Source organism: Ictalurus punctatus, unplaced genomic scaffold, assembly GCF_001660625.3.
Source record: "Ictalurus punctatus breed USDA103 unplaced genomic scaffold, Coco_2.0 Super-Scaffold_100056, whole genome shotgun sequence".
Taxonomy (NCBI): domain Eukaryota; kingdom Metazoa; phylum Chordata; class Actinopteri; order Siluriformes; family Ictaluridae; genus Ictalurus; species Ictalurus punctatus.
Window position 1 is genome coordinate 2,715,767 of NW_026521088.1, and position 7,388 is coordinate 2,723,154.

General features: G+C 41.7%; 2 non-coding genes across 2 annotated transcripts; one reads left to right on the plus strand and one right to left on the minus strand.

Moving 5' to 3' along the window:
- The first annotated feature begins 261 nt into the window (after nt 1-261).
- trnas-gcu (transfer RNA serine (anticodon GCU)) lies at nt 262-343 on the plus strand. The gene has a single exon. It is a non-coding gene; the product is annotated as a tRNA-Ser (tRNA).
- A 6,365-nt stretch (nt 344-6,708) lies between these two features.
- trnav-aac (transfer RNA valine (anticodon AAC)) lies at nt 6,709-6,781 on the minus strand. Its single transcript has one exon. It is a non-coding gene; the product is annotated as a tRNA-Val (tRNA).
- Between the last annotated feature and the right edge of the window lie 607 nt (nt 6,782-7,388).

Genomic DNA, 7,388 nt, shown 5'->3' on the forward strand with positions numbered 1-7,388 from the left:
TTTAACTCGCTGGGACGGGCAGTCCATAGGTAGTCGGTACCTAGCCGCCCAAGGATTGGATTGCATTGCGACGGCTCGACTATGGAGTTGTCCCGTTCTGTGAGACCTTTGGGCCGTCTCGCCGCATCGTCACCCTTCAGTTTATATGACGGCACAGCTCATACCCCAAGACTTGAATCAAATCTATTTGAGAAGCAGTCATCTAGTCGGCGAACACGAAACCCTCATTTGCATAGTTTTCGTTAAACGGGGCGGCCCTCGCACGAGGTGGCTGAGAGGTTAAGGCGATGGACTGCTAATCCATTGTGCTCTGCACGCGTGGGTTCGAATCCCATCCTCGTCGCAAGCTTCTCACTTTGCCTCCGCTTTCCAGCAAAGTCTGGCTTTGTTGCAGTCTGTCTCACACCTACAAGGCCTACAACCGGGAAGCTTTGTACAGGTCCCTGAGCTGGCACTAGAGAGGGTGGAGAAATGTGAAGAGCTAGCACTGTGGCTACGTGTTTCGCGACCGTGAGCTGTATTTCAATGCTTTTTGGCCACAGCTGCTGTAAGGCTCTTGCGTCTCTGGAGGTCCGTCAACGCAGAACGCATTCCGCAGTCCAGACGACAGGGGCAAAGGACCTGCACCGAAACCTCTCTTTTGCTCCACACACCGGGATGTAATTTCATACGCGTGAGCTATGTCAGCAAGAGGTTAAGGTGATGAGCTGCCTATCCGCTGTGCACAGCCCATGTGGGTTTGGACCCTATTTTTCTTGTAAAGACCTTGCTTAAGCGCATCCTGTAAAGGAAGCGTGCATGGTGCAGACACTGTTGGCGTCTGCATGAGCAGTTAGTCTGAAGGGGAAATTAGGGTCAGGTGTTTTCAATCAACGGGATGACAATCAGGTGTGAGTGAGCACCCTGTCTTATTTGAAGAAGTGCATGGACTCCACCAATTCACAGTCAGACTGATTGTGTAGAAATGAAGGAAAATCAATCAATAAATCAATCAGTCAATAAATCAGTCAGTCAGTCAGTCAGATGTTTGCTTATACTATTTAAATAGGCCCCATTTGGTGGCATCTGTTGCTTACAGCCATACCACTCTGACAAAGCCTGATCTCAGAAGCAAAGCAAAGTTGGGCCTGGTTAGTTATTGGTTGGGAGACTGAATGGGACTACTAGGTGCTGTAAGCTTTTCATTTAGATAAGTGTTTTAAGCACTTTACTTTCTCCTGACATTGAAGAATATTCATTACTACACCAAAGCAGCCTCCAATTCCTACACTTTTCTCCCATACATGATAGATGAACTCTAGTGCTACCTAGAACAACCTCCTGGAACTGATCAACTTTATTAAAATCCGGTGGAATTGGGCCATTTTCATGTTGTTTTTCAAGACAATTTTCATATCCAAATGTTCAGCAATTACCATGAAACAGTCCATTTCTGAAAGTCTCCGTATAACCTGTTATAGGAGATGGTGTGGAGTTCTCAAAAAAAAATTTTTATTTATCCCAGGAAGTTTTCAAACAGAAAGACAGACAAGAAGTCAAGGCTTCCATGTTTTTTGACATCCTCAGAAAGATGGGTTAGCCCATGTACACCGTAGCTAACAAATTCAGGACCATACAACTCACTAAAATGCTTTACAAATGACACTAGCAAACTGTGAGCAAAGTCATTAAGAATTATACAAAGAGTGGATTGGAGAGTATAAAGATAGCAACAGATAATTAAAATTGCTGTACATTGGTTATGACAACACATCAAGAAGAACCACTGGACTTGTGTATAACAGAAACTGTCGCAATTTTGTTGCTTTCCACCTCAGTCTTTCTGAGAATTGCCTGGGTTTCCTAGCAAAGTCCTCAGGAATATAACGTCTCAAGCTAACAAGTGTGTCTGAGATTATAACACTTTGGCGAGCAGACAAATGACAACATAAAGGCCCTGAAGCAAGCCATAAGTCCAGCAGTTTTCACATAACACCAAGACATACAAGGTGCATGTAATCATGTGGAAAGCATGATACCATGCCAATTCCTGCAGCTTTTAAAAGAGATGTTTCAGTATGATGGTCTTCATCAGACATGTTGATAAAAGACTCATCAGTCCTACACGGGCTGTTGATCTCAGAAAAGGTCATTCTATGGTTGATGTACACACCAGACTGGATGCACTTGTCACAACCTGAATAACCAGTATGTGATTTAATTCCCTTTATAAAAGCTCTAGCTGGAGCATCACACAGGATAGATGTGACATTTAGGAAAAATTGCTTCCCATTTATGGCAAATCCCTTGCTTAACCCTTGCAGTTCACTGACTAGATCTTTCAAATTCATCAGTTCGTGATGTTGGCTTTGATTTACCACAGAACAGAGCAATGACAACTGGTTTCTTAGTATAACCCTGCAGTAACCCTATAATTGGCCAAAACTACAAAGACAAACTTTTAAACAGTGGTAAGACATCCATGTTCAGTTGAAGTTCGAATTCATACTTCTCTAGAACAAGAGACCAGATTCTTTCCATGGTTTTGGACAAAGCTTTAAGAATACCAACATAATGATATGTGCCACCAGCAACACTTTGGATATTAGATGAAGTTATCTCGTCATCTTGCACTGCAGCACCAAAATCATTTTCTCCTAAATGACTTCCAAATGAAGTGAGCATTACATTGACCTTTTTTACTGCTCTTTTTCTAACATTCCATCCATCCATATTTTTGTAATGACCTGTCTGGTGCTGGTTCCAGTGTTGACTGTCGCACATTTAAAATCTGTATCCCGTGTTTATATGTTTCTGTAAAGCTGCTTTGAGGCAACGTCTATTGTTAAAAAACGCTATACAAATAAAATGGAACTGAATTGAAGTAACAGCGTGGTTTTGTACAACCAAGAATATAAGTCTGTCTCCTTTTCCCTTTCCTTATCGACAGTAGGAAATAGAACATACACATACAAATATAATATTTGTACACATGCAAGACCATATAAGGCTGCTTCAGTTAAAAAAAAAAGGGGGGGGGGGGGTCAATTAAAATGAAATATGCAATTACCCATTATATTCTTGGTTTTAACTAGAGATGCACCGATGTATCGGCCGATACCGAAAGGCTATTTTTCATCTATCCATAATTTAAAAATATCTGATAATCCGACAGCACAAAAACTCTAGAAATTACTCAGAAAGTATTGGCGTTTATGGTGCTTGATGATCAACCATGCTCTGTAGTGAAGGACATGGGATTTCAGCGACTGGTAAAACTCCTTGAGTCTCGCTACACTTTACCGAGGCGGCGTTATTTCACATTCGTCTGCTTACCGGAGTTATACAACCGTATGACAGATCATATTCACGAGCTCCTTCATAACCACTCCGCGATGAACTTCACCACAGATGTTTGGTCTTCACATGTAAGCCTGACGAGTACGCTTAATCTCACTGCTCAGTGGCTCCATTGTGACTTTAAACTTAAAGTCTTGCTTCATGCACAAGAACTTCCCGGTTCTCACACTTCATAAGAAGCACCCGAATCGCGTTGTAAATCGCGCTGCTCGCAGGTGAACTCTCGCGATACTCATGGGCAGAACGCGAACTCACATTCCTGCTTCTTAAAGGGCCAGCGGAACATTTTATCCCTAGATGAGAAGGACATCTGTGCATACTGCATGGACAATACACTTAATTAAGGGCTTTAATAACCAGTTTCACAATTGGAAGGTTGTCTTCTTTTTCACCTGGTTATTTATATATAAAAATATAAAGTATTTAGCATGTTTGTATTTAGTTACTTCTGTTTCTAAATAAATAAGCATTATGTAATCAAATCACAAGTCTGTTTTGATTTAATGGTCAGAAGCTATACTATTTGACGAATAACCTAAAATCACAAACATGATACTTGTAAATAAAATCATTTCATATATGCAATTTATTAGATCCTTAAAGTAAAAAGACAGCTAAATAGTGAAAAACATAATAATTGTTGGATTTATACGAATGAATGACAATAACTTGCTAATAGTCCATCAACTTAATCTTTCTAATTGGCATGTGCTCCAGTCAGTGTTGTTCATGGGGAATTTATTCTACAACTTCTACAGTTGTAGTGAACTTCTACAGTGAAAAAAACCCAATCCTTTAAAAAACAGTTAATGAAGCTGAGGCTCGAAGGCAGGTCGCTGGCATAGAAAGTCTGCTGTTACCGCTGCAAGTACCAGAAGTCACTGACTGCAAAACTGTGTTTACAAGAAGAGTCACTGCATTCATCAAAGTTGATGGGATAGAGTTCTGCTGCGCTAGCGGTGTGGATGAAAGGGCTCTTGCTTCATTTTGTGCTTATTTTGTCTTCAATTCAACATATCCATCTCATTTGAAGAACACTCTGATTTCTCTTCAGCAATATGTTTTGAAACTTACTGTGGATGGTGACAAGCCTCTACCTACTCCAGTTACCAGAGTAATCAACCTCTTACAGTAATATCTGCCAAAAATGCCTCGTCTATTCTGTTGTCCTAAATGCTCTCGGAGAACGATTGTCAAATTAATCCTCATTCATGCACATGAGGCAAATTTTTCAATAACTTGTGGTCTTAATGACTGTCAGGGGACCTTTTCAAAGTAGGAGTCCTTTAGATGTTTTTTACATGTGTTTACCAAAAGCATAAACACACTGTTTTACAACAGACTATGGCTGATGATCCTCAGCATTTGCGATGGTGCAATGACAATGGTGCTTTTTAAGTTTCCAAGTATCCCCTTGGGTCTAAACGTAACAAGCAAAAACTGTGTGCAATCTACTATACAATTGGAAATATGGGTACAAAGTATTGCTCTCAGTTAAAACATTCATTTAGCTTTACTTCCTTTTGTTATCATTATTATTCATACTGTGTGAAATGTCAGGATGAGTGGACTGTCTTCTCACCAGGTGAGGAGGTTGATTACCAGGTACTAGATATATACAATGTTGTTGACAAATTACTTATTAGCACTACATATTCTTGCTGAAGACAAAACAGCCCCACTTTATATTGATTTTATTCCTCACCCTTTAATCTATCTTTCTTCTTATTCTTCTTCTCGTTATTGTTATTATTATTATTATTAGAGTAGTAGCCTAGTAGTATTCCTCTTAGCATAGGATTAGGAAGTGATTTCTAAAAACTGTCAATCACACCTTCATGCTAACTCTGTACATGATGTCAATGGTTCACTGCTACTCTCTTTCTCTCCGTAGATACTTACAGGGACCCTCGACTTTAAGTCATTTTATTGCAAAAGCAACTGCTAAAATAATTATGTGCAGATGGAAAAAAAATTTATTAGGCTAAGCAAATGTTCTGAGTTCTTCTTCCTAGCAGATTTTGTCATGTATATGTATTTCATCAGCGCTACTACGAGTTTCTTTTTTTTTTCCCCTGTAACACTAATATAACCTTATTCTGTTTAGTCAGAGTGCGTGAGCATTGGTGGTATGGTGGTGAGCATAGCTGCCTTCCAAGCAGTTGACCTGGGTTTGTTTCCTGGCCAATGCACGGATTGTAACTTGGAGCCTCTCGTGGTATTTCATGGTAGTTGGCACAAAAGGAAGGAATCACCTACTTGACAATAAGTTGGTCAACAGAATGTGCTTCTCTGCAGTCCACCTACAACTCTTTCTGCTTCCCTCTTGAATTCTTAGTGCTCTCTTTGCTGTTTGTAAACACATCATTATCCAACAGGGCACGTTTGACCAATGAACAGGGGCGAAAATGTAAGAACATGCATCTGTCTTTTGTTAGCGACAAGCTAGCATGCAAACTGTGATGAGAGGTGTACATTTTCCGCGATCAGCCATCTATATAGTCAATGTTTTATATTTAATAAGCAAATATGTCTATATGCTGATTGGTCTTAAGCAGCGTTGTCCAATCTTCAGGTTTTCGTTCCAATCTAGCAGGAGCCACACCTGATTCCAATTCCTGGATCCGCCGATCTTGGCTTTAAATAGACTAAAGTGTGGCTTCTGCTTGGTTAGAATGACAACCTGCAACCACACTGGCCCATTCTGGATATGACAGGACAACCCTGATCTAAAGCAAATAACCACTGAGGTAAGTGCCACTTTGTGAGTTCTGACTCCCTCATGCCGACTCGATGTCACTCGACGAACGGGGAAGGAACTGGTAGATGAGAAGACTTCCCACTGTTGACGAATGGCAATTTCAAGTCGTGGGGTGCGTTTGCTTTGCGTTTTCCCGCTTGGAGGTGGGGAATTACAAGTTGCAACTTCGAGTCAAGCTCATCATTACTCTTGTCTTCTTGACGAAGGAAAGGGTCAGGCTTCCACATTCAGTGGAAAAGCAGAGACTGCCTGTGATTTTGCAAGCAGCTGTTATCTGCCTTGCTACAAAAGCTCAATGGAAGTGAAACCGCTCCCAGCCTTTTTCGGGCGTAGACCTCTTGCTGATGGGTGAACTTGGCGACCACTACTTTACGGAAAATTTTCCAGTCACGCACGGAGCCTTACTGAGCTACATAAGAGCCAGACTTCCACTTTCTTGGGAAATCCAGACACTCCTTTTCATTTTGTAAGCAAATGTTAACTGCTGTGCTACAAAAGCAGGAAATCTGCTCTGTCCAAGGTCTCGCTTTATGGCTGTTCCTAGAGGACCTGAACCTATGGTGATGACAACCGCTCAGTCATTAAAGCAAAGTTCAAAATCTCCAGCTTGTTTCTGCCCGGTCTTGAAACAGGGACCTTTTGCGTGTTAGGCAAACGTGATAACCACTACACTACAGAAACCACAAAAGGGTGACCCTTTGGATGTTGCCTATGGTCTTCTGATGAGAAGAGCACATCCTTAAACTTTTGTTCACCCGAGTTGAATTGTGGCATTGGTGGTATAGTGGTGAACATAGCTGCCTAGTTGACCCGGGTTCGATTCCCGGCCAATGCACAGATTGTAACTTGGAGCCTCTTGTGGTACTTCATAGTAGTTGGCACAAAAGGAAGGAAACAATAAATTGGTCAACAGAATGTGCTTTGCAAGCCTCCTCACAGAGTAAGGCCCCTGCATCAATTGCCAGGGTACCACCACTGGCTGCACAGTGTGCAGCTGGTCAGCAGTCAGTGCTGTGCAGTGTGCCCTCCACACAGACAGATGCCCCTGTATCCAGTTGCATCCAAGATATTAACTGCTGGAACTGCTCCCTCCAGCAAAAAATCTGCATGAAAACAGCAATGGAAGCCATGGGACTCTAGCCAGGATTACGACCTGTGAGACATCTTATGAACACAGTTTCCTTGTGGCTAGCCCACAGTACATTGACTCTAAGGACCGCTCACTTTTAGATTGCAGCATCACCTAGGACAGGATCGTCCAGTTCTCATTCATCACAGCGTAGGATGA